The sequence below is a fragment of the Trichomycterus rosablanca genome, chromosome 21 (assembly GCF_030014385.1).
Source record: "Trichomycterus rosablanca isolate fTriRos1 chromosome 21, fTriRos1.hap1, whole genome shotgun sequence".
Classification (NCBI taxonomy): Eukaryota; Metazoa; Chordata; class Actinopteri; order Siluriformes; family Trichomycteridae; genus Trichomycterus; species Trichomycterus rosablanca.
The window spans coordinates 2,920,001-2,936,385 of NC_086008.1; positions in this window are offsets into that span (position 1 = coordinate 2,920,001).

Below are 16,385 nucleotides of genomic sequence, written 5' to 3' on the forward strand. Positions count from 1 at the left end.
GTTTCCCAAAACCAAATAAATACCTAGATAATGAGGAGTAAAAGGGTCTTTTTGGAGCACTTATCACTGCTGTATTACAGCACAGAGCTACAGGAGGCCAGACAGGAAATTACTAATCTTAATCTAGATTCAATCGAGGCTTCAGAAAAAGAGACAGAAACAGAGCAGATTAATAAAAATATAACTTCAAATATAATAAAGAAGAGAAGAGAAAAAGAAAGCGAAGAAAAGAAGAGAAGAGAAGTGAGGAGAAGAGAAGAGAAGTGAGGAGAAGAGAAAAGAAGTGAGGAGAAGAGATGAGAAAAGAAGAGAACAGAAGAAAAGAAAAGCAGCGAAGAGACGTGAAAAGAAAAGAAGAGAAGAGAAGAGAAGAAAAGAAAAGAAACAAAAAGAGAAAAGAAGAGAAGTGAGGAGAAGAGAAGAAGAAAAGAAGAAAAGAAGAGAAGAGACGTGAAAAGAAAAGAAGAAAAAATAAGTGAAGAGAAGAGAAGAGACTATTAACCAAACATTTCCAGCGGTGCTACAGTGGAGATGAAGGAGGAGGTGGTGAGGGAGCAGGAGGAGGTGAAGGATGAGGAGAAACAAGGAGGATAAGAGGAGGAGGAAAAGGATGAGAAAGAGGAGGTGAAGGATGAGGAGAAATGAGTAGGGTAAAGAGGAGGAGGTGCTGAAGGATAAAAAGGAGGATGATCCTTATCATGTGAAGGATAAGAGGAGGATAAGGATGAGGAGAAATGAGGAGGGTATAGAGGAGGAGGTGCTGAAGGATGAAGAGTAGAATGATGAGGAGGTGAAGGATAAGAGCAGGAGGATAAGAGGATGAGGTGAAGGATGAGGCGAAGGATAAGAGGAGGAGGCGAAGGCTAAGAGGTGGTGAAGGATGAGGAGGAGGATAAGAGGAGGAGGTGAAGGATGAGGAGGGTAAGGATGATGAGAAGGATGTGAAGGATAAGAGGAGGAGGTGAAGGATAAGAGGAGGAGGTGAAGGAGGAGGAGGGTAAGGATGATGAGAAGGATGTGAAGGATAAGAGGAGGAGGTGAAGGATAAGAGGAGGAGGTGAAGGATGAGGAGGGTAAGGATGATGAGAAGGATGTGAAGGATAAGAGGAGGAGGTGAAGGATAAGAGGAGGAGGTGAAGGAAGAGGATGATGAGGAGGATAAGAGGATGAGGAGGATGAGGTGAAGGATAAGAGGATGAGGAGGAGGTGAAGGATGAGGAGGAGGAGGTGAAGGATAAGAGGAGTATGTGAAGGATAAGAGGAGGAGGAGGATAAGAGGATGAGGAGGAGGAGGTGAAGGATAAGAGGAGTATGTGAAGGATAAGAGGAGGAGGAGGAGGTGAAGGATGAGGAGGATGAGGTGAAGGATAAGAGGAGTATGTGAAGGATAAGAGGAGGAGGAGGATAAGAGGATGAGGAGGAGGAGGTGAAGGATAAGAGGAGTATGTGAAGGATAAGAGGAGGAGGAGGATAAGAGGATGAGGAGGAGGAGGTGAAGGATAAGAGGAGTATGTGAAGGATAAGAGGAGGAGGAGGAGGTGAAGGATGAGGAGGATGAGAAGAAGGATGAGGAGGAGGAGGTGAAGGATAAGAGGAGTATGTGAAGGATAAGAGGATGAGGAGAATGAGGTGAAGGATAAGAGGAGGAGGTGAAGGATAAGACGAGGAGGAGGTGAAGGATAAGAGGAGTATGTGAAGGATAAGAGGAGGAGGATGAGAAGAAGGATGAGGAGGAGGAGGTGAAGGATAAGAGGAGTATGTGAAGGATAAGAGGATGAGGAGAATGAGGTGAAGGATAAGAGGAGGAGGTGAAGGATAAGACGAGGAGGAGGTGAAGGATAAGACGAGGAGGAGGTGAAGGATAAGACGAGGAGGAGGTGAAGGAGGAGATGATGTCAGTGCTGCTATCATTATCATACATCAGCAGAATAAATGAGTCTCTCAGCAGGTCGTAATAAGAGTTTGATAAATCATCAGGGAAGAATTAACCAGCCGTCAAAACAATGTGCAGCACCTGATGGATGGGCAGAGTGGGCGCAAGGACACCCATTCATCATCACCCCCCCCCCCCCCCCCACACACACACACACACACACACACACGCTGGTGGGAGCCAGGCTGCTTATTGCTCTCATACATTCACTATACAGACAAAAGTATTGGGACGCCCCATTTAAGTACTGAATCCACATGTGTAATAACAGGTGTAATAAATCAGTTATAGACCGTTTCAAATGAATATTCATGAGTCCAGGAAGTGACGTAGATGTTCCTAAGACGCTTCCGCTTGGTGGTATCAGCGCTCAGAACAACAGCGACTGACCACAACTGCTTCAATTCTTTTGCGCTAGTTCAGTTGTGATTTACTGACAGTATGTCTAAATTAAAGTTAGGACCGTGTTGTTCGGTTGCCGGATGTTCCCTCAGGCCAGGTACAAACTTGCTTTCAGAAATTAAGGTGAACAGATTTCCAAAAGACAACGCACAGTAGCGAACTGTAGCTGCCAAACCTTCATTATTTTTAAAATATTGCTCAACAATATTCTTTCGTGTAGCGCTCCATTTTTAATAACCCTGAACTGTGAGCTGTCACGCTGTCTTTTTTTTTCGTTGGCAACACTTTACCGCACAAATAGCGCCAAATTCAAATCTTGCGTGAATTTTGGGACACCCTTTACTTTTGTAATACAAAAAGTAAACATTCTATTTATGAGTACATTGTGCTTACTGTAAAATATTTCATGTATTTCCAGTTAGGCTATAAAAAAATCGTTTTAGCATTAGCTAATATGTTCTTGATGATGAATGACTTCTTAAATTCTCCTCAAAAGTGGCTGGTAAAGATACTTGATGATCTATCATTCATTTCTGCTAATATCGCGTTTGTTCCGCGTTCGGGAGACTTGCAAAGTACGAGCTCGTCGTGTTGACAGCTGGATGGATGTTTAAAAATGGCGCTACCGGAAAGGCGAAAGGAACAGACATGCGCAGTAGCGTTGTTATTGTTTACCCTCATTGAAACGGTCTATATACAACAAAAAGGAAACGATGTGCTTCTTTCCAGCAACAATTTAGGGAAGGTCCTTTCCTGTTCCATTTTTTTAGTGATCTAGAGTAAAATAAATCAGCAACAAACTTCTGTAGAGCTTGCACAGCATTAAACAGCATTTAAGGCTCGTGGTGATGTTATGCTTGCTTGACTGTGAACAGCAGTTAAAAATTTTGATCAGCTTTTTTATTAACAGCAGAACTTGTGGTATTCATTTGTTCTCTAACTAGGGCAAACTCGTCCCATTTACATACACACAAAGTCACCAGCTGTAGTCAGCTATAATCAGCAGGTTTTTTAAAAACCCAAAAGAGTCGCTAAGGTGGTGCAGCGGTAAAACACACCAGCACACCATCGTATCGAATCTCAGCTCCGCCATCCAGCTGTTGTTCATAGGGTAGGACAAGCCGGATAGGGATCTCATAACTGAGCAAGTTACGACCTCTGCTGGCTGATCGAGTCGAGGAATAATGCTGATCAGGGTGTGGCTCTCTGTACACAAAGCTGATCCGCATATAAACTCGCCTCGTGCAGGTGAAAAGATGCAGTCGGCTACTGCACACGTGTCGGAGGGGCCGTGTGTCAGTCTCGCTCTCCTCAATCGAGGCGAGGATCGGCACCAGTAGTGAGGAACCGTGATAGAAGCATAATAAAAATTAGACGCACTAAAAATCGAGAGAAAAAGGGAGAAAAAAACCTAAAGAACTGAAACTGGACACAAAATATGAGCAACAATTTTATAATAAATAATAAAAAGTCAGAAAAAATAGTTTTAGATTTTTAGATTGAGCAGGTCGACACGTCTAGATAGTCTAGATGTCAAACATGGTTTAGAGGATCCGTCGAAAAACTCAATTTTACCCGAAAGGTCAGTAAATTTTAAACAATTGAAACCTTTCTGATCATGCGCGGGTCTCAGCGCTCCGGGACTCGAGTGTATAAATTCACCACGTCACTGCTGGTGAGCTAATCCGGGACTAGCACGTTTCTGTCCAAATGATTGTATTCATTACCGTCTAATGTGCCAAAACTGATCTAAAGGTCGTGGTTTTGACCAGGTTCATTCCACATTAGCTCGGCTCTGTTCCGCTCTCGCTGCCAGCTACCGCTGGGAGATTTAATTGCGTAAAATGACCTTTCCCGGGTCGCCGTGACAGCAGCCCGATTAGTCCTGACAGGGCTAGCGGGTGCTAACGAGGCCGAGGCAGAGGAACAGGATGAAGAACGCGTAATAGGATGGGGCCGGTCGCTCGCGCCGGGCCCCTGGGACACCCGTGTCAGCTCCACTCAGCCCACGCCTGCCCGAGCGCGTGCGTGCGTGTCAGGCTGTCAGGACGGGCACCGAGGGGCTAAGCAGCGACGACAGTTCGATTGAACAGCACGAGGCACAATTACGACGTAGCACTCAGAGGATAATGATGTTCCTCGTACACACACACACACACACACACACACACACTCGGTTAAGCTAATCTAATGTCTTTCTCTCTGGGACCGTAAATGTGACTTGCACTTTTGAGTCACTGCTAGTGACATAAGCCTCTCGCGCGTCAGCTTTAAGCCTGCCGATTAGCCCGGCGTCCTCATTCACTTAATTAATCGGAGTAAATTAATTAGCGGTAATATGTGCCGCCTGATTCTGTGACGCTAGCGAGAATTGTTAGATACAAACTCTCTGAATGATCTGCAAAGATACATTAAAAACTTGTTTCTACACTCACTGTCCATTTTATCAGCTCCACTTACCATATAGGAGCACTTTGTAGTTCTACAATTACTGACTGTAGTCCATCTGTTTCAATACATGGTCAGGACCCCCACAGGACCACCACAGAGCAGGTATTATTTAGGTGGTGGATCATTCTCAGCACTGCAGTGACACTGACATGGTGGTGGTGTGTTAGTGTGTGTTGTGCTGGTATGACTGGATCAGATACAGCAGCGCTGCTGGAGTTTTTAAACACCGTGTCCACTCACTGTCCACTCTATTAGACACTCCTACCTAGTCGGTCCACCTTGTAGATGGAAAGTCAGAGACGATCGCTCATCTATTGCTGCTGTTTGAGTCGGTCATCTTCTAGACCTTCATCAGCGGTCACAGGACGCTGCCCACGGGGCGCTGTTGGCTGGATATATTTGGTTGGTGGACTATTCTCAGTACAACACACACTAACACACCACCACCATGTCAGTGTTACTGCAGTGCTGAGAATGATCCACCACCTAAATAATACCTGCTCTGTGGTGGTCCTGACCATTAAAGAACAGCATGAGAAACAGATGGACTACAGTCAGTAATTGTAGAACTACAAAGTGCTTCTATATGGTAAGTGGAGCTGATAAAATGGACAGTGAGTGTAGAAAGAAGGAGGTGGTTTTAATGTTATGGCTGATCAGTGTGTGTATAATTAATAAATTTGCTGTAGGAATAATTGTGGCTCTACAGATTAACCGCACCGCTTCACACACACGTTACACAGAACACACTCGCGGGCGGGTCAGAACGACCTTCAGGTGGCAGCGACTGACATTTTAAAAAGGCCGCCGTATAAACCGACGCGCGACTGAGTGATGATGCTAACGCTAATAGGAGCCATCTGTCCCAGTAATGAGCCCCGCTCGATCCCAAACGAGCTGCTTTTAATTAAGGCCCACCGAATTAGCCATGCTAGGTTGCTTATCCGCAGATCCCGTCATTATGCAAATATAATAAAGATCATCAGCGGTGGAGGAATTAATTACCGACGTGACCGATGGGTTCGGTTATTGGTTCAGGTGGTTTATCTATCGGTGGAAGTGAGTTCTGAGGTCAGATAAATGGAAAGGACTGGACGGGGGGTCAGGCGAGGACACTGGGACTGGAATCATGTCCTAAAAGTCTAATATTAATGTACAGCGTGTGATTGTATGTGATTGTAAGGGTTCTCAGTGGTGCTATCGACCAGTCAGGCATCTGTCTGAGAGGAATTGTGGCCAAAACAGCCCAGCCGTTGGGAGTCGCTTGTCAGTGCACTTTTTTTGGTGCACACTGTGCCAAGTCTGGTACCAGGTCCATTTTGGAGACCTAAAACACCACCAAGATTGGGGCTCGGGTGGCACAGTGGACATTACGCCAGCCCACAAGTGCTGGGACCCAGTGTTGCTATCGACCGGTCAGGCGTCTACACACATGCATGCTTGGTTATGTCTGTTTGGAAACCGACTGTTCGATGCTCAGCAATGGATCGACGTCCTGTCTGGAGTGTTACTGCACTGCGCTCAATGATTCCTGGAAACCACATCCACTGCAACCCTGACCAGGATAAAGCTGTGTTAAAACATGAAAATGAAATAAAAGAAAACTGATTCAGCAGGAACGTCAAAGAGTAAACTGCAGCTCACTGTGCTGAATAGAATAGACTATCATTCTGTCTGTCCGTCTGTCTGTCTGTCTGTCTATCAATCTATCTATCTGTCTATCAATCTATCTATCTGTCTGTCTGTCTATCAATCTATCTATCTGTCTATCAATCTATCTATCTGTCTGTCTGTCTGTCTGTATCAATCTATCATTCTGTTTATCAATCTATTATTCTGTCTGTCTGTCTGTTATTCTGTGTCTGTCTGTCTATATATTATTCTGTCTGTCTGTTATTCTGTCTGTCTGTCTATTTATCTGTTTGTCTGTCTGTCTGTCTGTCTGCCTGTCCATCATTCTGTCTGTCTGTCTGTCTGTCTGTCTATCCATCCATCATTTTGTCTGTCTATTTATTTATCTATCTGTCTGTCCGTCTGTCTGTCTGTCTGTCTATCAATCTATCTGTCTATCAATCTATCATTCTGTCTGTCTGTCTGTTATTCTGTCTGTCTGTCTGTCTATATATCATTCTGTCTGTCTGTTATTCTGTCGTCTGTCTGTCTATATATCATTCTGTCTGTCTGTCTATATATCATTCTGTATGTCTGTCTGTTATTCTGTCTGTCTGTCTGTCTGTCTATATATCATTCTGTCTGTCTGTCTGTTATTCTGTCTGTCTGTCTATTTATCTGTCATCATTCTGTCTGTCTGTCTGTCTATCCATCCATCATTTTGTCTGTCTATTTATTTATCTATCTGTCTGTCCGTCTGTCTATATATCTATCATTCTGTCTATCTATCAATCTGTCTATCATTCTGTCTCTGTCTATCTATCTGTCTGTCTGTCTAACTATCTATCTATCTATCTATCTGTCTGTCTGTCTGTCTATTTATGTTTGTCTGTCTGTCTGTCTGTCTATCCATCATTCTGTCTGTCTGTCTGTCTGTCTATCCATCATTTTGTCTGTCTATTTATTTATCTATCTGTCTGTCCGTCTGTCTGTCTATCAATCTATCTGTCTATCAAGCTATCATTCTGTTTATCAATCTATCATTCTGTCTGTCTGTCTCTGTCTATCTATCTATCTGTCTGTCTGTCTGTCTGTCTGTCTGTCTGTCTATCCATCCATGTATATAATATAGATCTGTCTATCTATCTATCTATCAATCATCTGTCTATATAATATAGATCTATCTACCTGTCTATCTATCTAGAAAAAGAATGTCATTAAATACAGACTGGCGGTGATACTGGGGTGTTAAAAGCCACGGTGGGCACGATACCCTCAGCTGAAATACCAGCGTAGCTCGAAACTCTGAGACGGAAAAATAAAAGATCACAAAAAAGCTTGAAAATATCGACATCCGAGCGGCACGAGTTACAGAAACACGATCAATCCATTCTACACGATTTTATGCATCGACCTGACATGCTGTATGTAGTGAGGGCACTTGTGTTTAAAAGTGTGTGTGTGTGTGTGTGTGTGTGTGCTGGCAAAGCTCCCGGTGTGTGTGTATGTGTGTGTGTGTGCCCTGTGTTGACCCTGTGGTTATTAATCTCTCTACTTGTCAAGGTAATGAATGATGATGGACAAGTCGGTGTTTGCAATGTATCAGTGCACACACACACACACACACACACACACAAAGACTTAGTCATTCAGCAGCTGACAGGCTCCAGTGCACTCATTTATTGAGACTTTAATCTTTTTTTGTGTGTGCATGACATAAGAATGTGTGTGTGTGTGTGTGTGTGTGTGTGAAGGTGTTTCCAGTAAACCGTCTCCTGCTACAACGTGGTTGAAGTCAGATTTGTTTAAAGTACTTCTGCAAGTTTCATAATATCCAGCCAACAGCGCCCCTGTGGGCAGCGTCCTGTGAGCACTGATGAAGGTCTAGAAGATGACCGACTCAAACAGCAGCAATAGATGAACGATCGTCTCTGACTTTACATCTACAAGGTGGACCGACTAGGTAGGAGTGTCTAATAGAGTGGACAGTGAGTGGACACGGTATTTAAAAACTCCAGCAGCACTGCTGTGTCTGATCCACTCATACCAGCACAACACACACTAACACACCACCACCATGTCAGTGTCACTGCAGTGCTGAGAATCATCCACCACCTAAATAATACCTGCTCTGTGGTGGTCCTGTGGGGGTCCTGACCATTGAAGAACAGGGTGAAAGCATGTTAAAAAAGCGTGTAGAGAAACAGATGGACTACAGTCAGTAATTGTAGAACTACAAAGTGCTTCTACAGTGCCTTGCAAAAGTATTCAGCCCCCTTGAACTTTTCAACCTTTTGCCACATTTCAGGCTTCAAACATAACGATATGAAATTGTAATTTTTTGTGAAGAATCAACAACAAGTGGGACACAATCGTGAAGTGGAACGAAATTTATTGGATATTTTAAACTTTTTTTAGAAATAAAAAACTGAAAAGTGGGGCGTGCAATATTATTCAGCCCCCTTGCGTTAATACTTTGTAGCGCCACCTTTTGCTGCGATTACAGCTGCAAGTCGCTTGGGGTATGTCTCTATCAGTTTTGCACATCGAGATACTGAAATTTTTGCCCATTCTTCCTTGCAAAACAGTTCGAGCTCAGTGAGGTTGGATGGAGAGCGTTTGTGAACAGCAGTTTTCAGCTCTTTCCACAGATTCTCGATGGGATTCAGGTCTGGACTTTGACTTGGCCATTTTAACACCTGGATAAGTTTATTTGTGAACCATTCCATTGTAGATTTTGCTTTATGTTTTGGATCATTATCTTGTTGGAAGATAAATCTCCGTCCCAGTCTCAGGTCTTTTGCAGACTGCAACAGGTTTTCTTCCAGAATGGTCCTGTATTTGGCTCCATCCATCTTCCCATCAATTTTAACCATCTTCCCTGTCCCTGCTGAAGAAAAGCAGGCCCAAACCATGATGCTGCCACCACCATGTTTGACAGTGGGGATGGTGTGTTCAGGGTGATGAGCTGTGTTGCTTTTACGCCAAACATAACGTTTTGCATTGTGGCCAAAAAGTTCGATTTTGGTTTCATCTGACCAGAGCACCTTCTTCCACATGTTTGGTGTGTCTCCCAGGTGACTTTTTATAGATATCTTTGAGAAATGACTTTCTTCTTGCCACTCTTCCATAAAGGCCAGATTTGTGCAGTGTACGACTGATTGTGTCCTATGGACAGAGTCTCCCACCTCAGCTGTAGATCTCTGCAGTTCATTCAGAGTGATCATGGGCCTCTTGGCTGCATCTCTGATCAGTCTTCTCCTTGTTTGAGCTGAAAGTTTAGAGGGACGGCCGGGTCTTGGTAGATTTGCAGTGGTCTGATACTCCCTTCATTTCAATATGATCGCTTGCACAGTGCTCCTTGAGATGTTTAAAGCTTGGGAAATCTTTTTGTATCCAAATTCGGCTTTAAACTTCTCCACAACAGTATCTCGGACCTGCCTGGTGTGTTCCTTGGTCTTCATGATGCTCTCTGCGCTTTAAACAGAACTCTGAGACTATCACAGAGCAGGTGCATTTATACGGAGACTTGATTACACACAGGTGGATTCTATTTATCACCATCAGTCATTTAGGTCAACATTGGATCATTCAGAGATCCTCACTGAACTTCTGGAGTGAGTTTGCTGCACTGAAAGTAAAGGGGCTGAATAATATTGCACGCCCCACTTTTCAGGTTTTTATTTCTAAAAAAAGTTTAAAATATCCAATAAATTTCGTTCCACTTCACAATGGTGTCGCACTTGTTATTGATTCTTCACAAAAAATTACAATTTCATATCGTTATGTTTAAAGCCTGAAATGTGGCAAAAGGTTGAAAAGTTCAAGGGGGCTGAATACTTTTGCAAGGCACTGTATATGGTAAGTGGAGCTGATAAAATGGACAGTGAGTGTAGAAACAAGGAGGTGGTTTTAACGTTATGGCTGATCGGTGTACCTTTAAACTCAACACCACTCCAAGAACCAACTGACGTCGGGTTTTAAGGTACCGCTGTATCTGCAAAAGTGGAGGATGAGGCGGGTCAGCATATGGTCAGCTGTCCAAATACTTTTGGCTATATAATGTAACATAAGCAATCGTGGGCAGATGTGCAGTTCCTCCCCCTGCTGGTCAGCAGTAGTACCGCGCCCGAGTGCATTTTCTCTCTCAAGTTCGAGTCCAAACATGACAGCGGATCAAAGCCGGATTCATATCAAAGCCGGCGACACAGTTCACTTAGCGATCGCCTCGTGAGGAAAAGTGGTTTAATCCGGTGCGGTGAGCAGGTTAAGGACGTCATCACCCCGCCGTTACCACCTGCATTCCAGCTTCTGCATACTCGAGTCTCACTCTTACAGCCATTACTTCTCTCGCCGCGTCCGGCCGGCCCGGTTCCAGCCCATCTCAAAGCAATTACTCTGTGTTGATTTAGCTGTCATTGGGGGCATGTGTTTCAACATGATTTATAGACTCGCTGGCTGTGCCAGTCGCTTCGACATAAATTGCCCGATACTCAGAAAGGGCTCATTTGCCCGGCGCTACATTAGAGCGGCCGATGATTGCCGGCGAAATGCAATGTAAATGAGATCTGAGAGGCGCCATCACTCAAAACGTCGTGTAGCCAATCCTATTATTATTTATTACCATAATTGCCCCGTGTTTCCCCGGGCCATGCCGCTCACATGATGTATGCCATGACAGATCAACTCAGTGTGACAAGAGCGGAAATAGAAAAGGGAAGGGAGTATTATTCTTTCTTTCTTTCTTTCTTTCTTTCTTTCTTTCTTTCTTTCTTTCTTTCTTTCTTTCTTTCTTTCTTTCTTTCTTTCTTTCTTTCTTTCTTTCTTTCTTTCTTTCTTTCTTTCTTTCTTTCTTTCTGTCTGTCTGTCTACATGCACGGCTGGCACCGGGTGTGTATTGTTTCAGATCTCAAGCCTCTTCTCGTGAGTGTATGAAACCCCTTTTCCACCGCGTGTTTCCACTGAATAGTTGGTTTTTCAGCACAAACCGTGATGTCATCTGTGGGCGTGTCACAGTGTTAGAAGTAACCCGGACAGTACGAACGACGCTTAACGTGAAAAATAAAGCATGGCCGCTCAGGTGGCGCAGCGGTAAAAACACACGCTGGAACCAGAGCTGGGAACTTGAATACATCGTATCGAATCTCAGCTCTGCCTGCCGGCTAAGGCTGAGCGGCCACATGAACAACGATTGGCCTGTTGTTCAGATATGGGCGGGACTAAGCCGAATGGGGTCTCTCTCTCATGACTGGTGCAATTAAGACCTCTGCTGGCTGAGTGATGGCGCCTGCACAGGGATGAGAAAAGAGTGCTCTCAGGGTGTGTCTCTCCGTACACAACGCTGAGCTGCACTGCACTCGTCAAAGTGTAGGTGATAAGATGCATACGGCTGCTGCCCACATGTCGGAGGGGGCGTGGGTTAGCTTCGTTCTCCTCAATCAGAGCAGGGATCGGCATTGGTGGAGAGGAAGCATGACGCAATAGGGCAATTGGACGCTCTAAAAAGGGAGAAAATGCATAAAGAAAATATATTTTTTTTAAAGTAATCTACACGCTCCATCATCATGTTACTCTTTACTTTCTTTATGTAACGTCCACCGTTGATGACGCAGGCGTGGTTCCCAATATCTGGTAGAAACGCGAGTCGGTTCTCTACAAAACACCAAGGTTCCGAGAAACCTGAACAGAACCGGTCCAAGAACCAGAACCAGGGTTCTTTTGGTGGAAAAGCGCTATGAGTGTGTTTGATGTTTTGACCCTTATTGAATTCCTGCACGATCATGATCATGAGAAAGCACACACAGAAATACCTGGCAAACCGGACCATCCTGAGAACCCGATACTCTCTGGCACAGGCGTAGATTTTATGACTGGCTATCACTCACGTACGCTCCCGGATGGTGCTTATCTACGTAAGGAATGAGCCTCAGAAAATACGGTCCCGAAACCATCGGCAGATCTTCCGACAGTCGTATCTCTGACTCCGCGGTTCTCACCGTCTCTCACATGTGCGGGCAGGGAGAGTAAACTCGGTGCGACGTGCGAATCTACAACGCACGCCGTTATCTGACTATCACTCAGCGAAGTGTCACGTTAAGAAAGTCCATATTTCATCTGCCATCTGACATGTCATAACATCGCTACAAGCTAATGCATCTGTCAAACATCTGACACCCAGGCTTTCTAATGCCGAACAGATACGAGAAGTTCAATCTAAACAGGTCTGAAAGGGTTTGGCTTGTTTATTTATTGTATTATTAAGGATTAAACGAGTGAAGCCTGACCTGAAACAACCCTGACCGGGATTAATCCAGCGATGAAATGAAAAGCTTTGACGTCTTTTTAAACTGTACGAACACGAGATATTCATTTATTGTTTCAGTAATATGTGTTTATTTTAAAGACTGGAACACTCGGGTCAGAGGACGTTAAGGCCTAGTCCTTAATAAGCAGGATTAGGTTCTTGCTGCTTTACAAAAACACACCCTCTACAGTGTATACTATTATTAAAAGATGAACATGAGCTTGTTTGACATCACATTTTTATACAAAACCGTGTGCATTTATATTGTATTGCACCCTCCATCCACTCTTTTAGGAAGCCTTTCTACAAAACGTGGAGTGTGTCTGTAGGAATTTGTGCCGATTCAGTCAGTAGACTCTGTGAGGTCAGACACTGATGTTGGAACAAAAGACCTGGCTCGCTGTCAGAGCTTCATTCATCCCAAATGCAAAAACCCCAAACTGTTGCCACAATATTGTAGGCACATCATTTACCTCATATCATTTTACACACGCATCAAATGTGGCACAAAAAACTAAATGTTTATTTTTAAACCGTAACGATTACCACCAAGTGTTTTAACTCAGTCAGCGTTACGAGCTTCTCCTGTAGCGTTTCTTTCTCCTCCTCACCTTCCCCTTCATTCCTCCTTCCCTCCGTCTCAGAGGAGACTGTATTTTATTTTAGCGGGTGAACGATGGGCTAAACAGGCGGATTAATCAGGCCGTAATGGGGCCGCAGGGAAAAGCGAAAGGACCATAGATCACGGCGGGAGACGAGCACTTTCACCCGACGTACACGACGACGCTCAATCACAGCCGACACCAACACCTCAGACAGAGCAGGAGAAAGAGGAGAAATGAATAGTGGGTGCAGGAGAGATTAAGAGAGGGAGGAGGAACGAGGAGAGAGATCAATTATAATCTGCTGGATGACAGAAGAGGAGAAAATAAGAAAATGAAAAAGGAAAGAAGACTGATGGGAACAGAAGAAGACGTGAGGGTAGAGGAGTGTGAGAGGTGCTAAATAGAGAGAGGAAGGAAGAGACAGACAGAAAGGAAGGAAGAAAGAAAGAAAGACAGAAAGGAAGGAAGGAAGACAGACAGAACAAAATGAGACAGGAAAGAAAGGAAGACAGAAATAGAAGACCGACAGACAGACAGAAAGGAAAAAAGGAAAGAAGGAAGGAAACAAAAAGAAAGAACAAAAGGTAGGAAGACAGAGATTGACAGACTGACAGACAGAAAGAAAGAAAGAAGGACAGACAGACGGACAGAAAGACAGAAAGACAGAAAGAAAGAAAGAAAGAAAGAAAGAAAGAAAGAAAGAAAGAAAGAAAGAAAGAAAGAAAGAAAGAAAGTTGATTATATACTAGTTTATTATTTTGCACGAAGGGTCCACAAATAAAACTTTCTTTATGAGAACGTTTGCAGACTCCTTTCTGTCAGCAAAGTTCATCTTCCAACCAAGTTCATCTTCCAACCAAGTTCATCTTCCAACCAAGTTCATCTTTCATTCATTAAACTTAAGTTTCTGTGCTTCAGTAAAAGCTCCTTCTGCCTGACTTCAGGGTTACTGGACCTGACGCTGAAACTTTATTCCACCACACTGGAGCTTCTTCAGCCCAAACTGTTTGTTCAAGGCGAGACTGTTTTCAACCCAAAGTTTTACAATCCTGCCCTCATACGTGGGCAAAGCACCAGACCTCACAGGGAAGCAACTGTTGTATGTAGCATTAGCATGTGAGTCCGTTTATCTGGGGTTTGGAAGCTGTTGTTTGTTCTGTATGTAGTATGTGTTGATGAACATGTATGTTACATGTATGTGCGGTGGCTTGTGCTGTTGACTCGATGTATATGAGCGTGTGTGAAACATTGACACAAATGTGCCACGTCTCGAAACTGCACACGCTTTGTAAAACACGCCTCATTACACATGCATACCACACCAAACACACACACACACACACACACACACAGATTCCTGTAAACAAGGCCACCTGTACACACACGTCCACATTTTCCCACCCGCGCACAATACACAACTCCAACCTGCTCAAACCTGAAAGTGTGGTAGTATCGTTCCTTCTTCATCTGACAAAATCATCGCTCATTCCATGCTGGCATGTGTGTGTGTGTGTGTGTGTGTGTGTATTAAAAAGATGTGATGCACTTTGCTGAGTGACTGACAGTAGGCTGCCCCTAGGATATGCCCACCCGTATTATGTAGTAACATGACAGGTTTGTTCTCAAAACACACAAATCACACACTGGGCATAGTGTGTATTAGTGATCATAAGTGTGTGTGTGTGTGTGTGTGTGTGTGTGTGTGTGTGTGATGAAGAGTGACGTGTCTAAGTGTGTTGTCAGAAACACTAATGACAGTCTAAGAGTCACATAAACACACTAACAGTTTCTTCCTTATATACACACACAACATACAGCCAGTAATTCTGTCACCTGATACACTGACATTATAAAGCTCCAAACGAAGCGAATAAAGTGACGTTTAAACTTTCCAACATTCGCTTTATCACTCAATTATTCTGGAGATTCTGGAGATTTAACCTGGTAAAAAGCCTCAGTTTGAGAACAATAAGGTTAAGTTTGAGAAGAAGAAGCCTCAGCTTGAGAAAAAGAAGCCTCAGTTTTTCAGTTTGAGAAGAAGAGGTTTCAGTTTGAGAAGAAGATTCAGTCTGAGAAGAATAAGCCTCAGCATGAGAAGAGGAAGCCTCAGCATGAGAAGAAGAAAAGCCTTAAATTGAGAACAATATTCAGCTCAAGAAAAAAAAGCCTTAGCTTTAGAAGTAAAGCCTCAACGTGAGAAAAAGTCTCTGCTTGAGAAGAAGTTTCAGGTTGAAAAGAAGAAGATTCAGTTTGTGTAGGAGCCTCAGATTGTGTAGAGGCCTAAGCTTGAGAAGAATCTTTAGCCTCAGCTTGAGAAGAAGCTTCAGCATGAGAAGAAAAAGAGTCTGAGAAGAAGCCTCAGCTTAATAAATAGAAAAAGCCTCAGTTTGAGATGAAGAAGCCTCAGACTGAGAAGAAGATTCAGCTCAAGAAGAAGAAGAAGCCTTAGCTTGAGAAGAAGAAGCCTCAGTTTGAGAAAAAGCCTTAGCTTTAGAAGTAAAGCCTCAATGTGAGATAAAGAAGAAGCCTCAGTTTGAGAAGAAGATTCAGTTTGAGAAGATGAAGCCTCAGTGTGAGAAGCAGAAGCCAAAAGAAGCCTCAGCTTGAAAAAAAGTAGATTCAGCTCAAGAAGAAGAAGGCTCAGCTTGAGAAGAAGATTCAGTTTGAGAAGATGAAGCCTCAGTGTGAGAAGAAGAAGCCAAAAGAAGGCTCAGCTTGAGAAGAAGATTCAGTTTGAGAAAAAGCCTTAGCTTTAGAAGTAAAGCCTCAACTTGAGAAGAAGAAACCTCAGAATGAGAGGAAGCCTCAGATTGAGAAGAAAATTCATCTCAAGAAAAAGAAGCCTCAGCCGGAGAAGAAGCCTCAGAAGGGAAGAAGCACCAGCTTGAGAAGAAGCACCAGCTTGACCAGAGGAAGCATCAGGTTGGGAATTGAAAATGCTTCAGCTGGGCAAAGATAAAGACTTCAGCTTGAAAAGAAGAAGCATCTGCTTGGACGCCTGAAGCATTAGCTTAAAAACGTGGCATCTGTTGGAAGAGTTAAAAAAAGAGGCTTTTGTCCAGTAGTTTGTCTAAGCGAC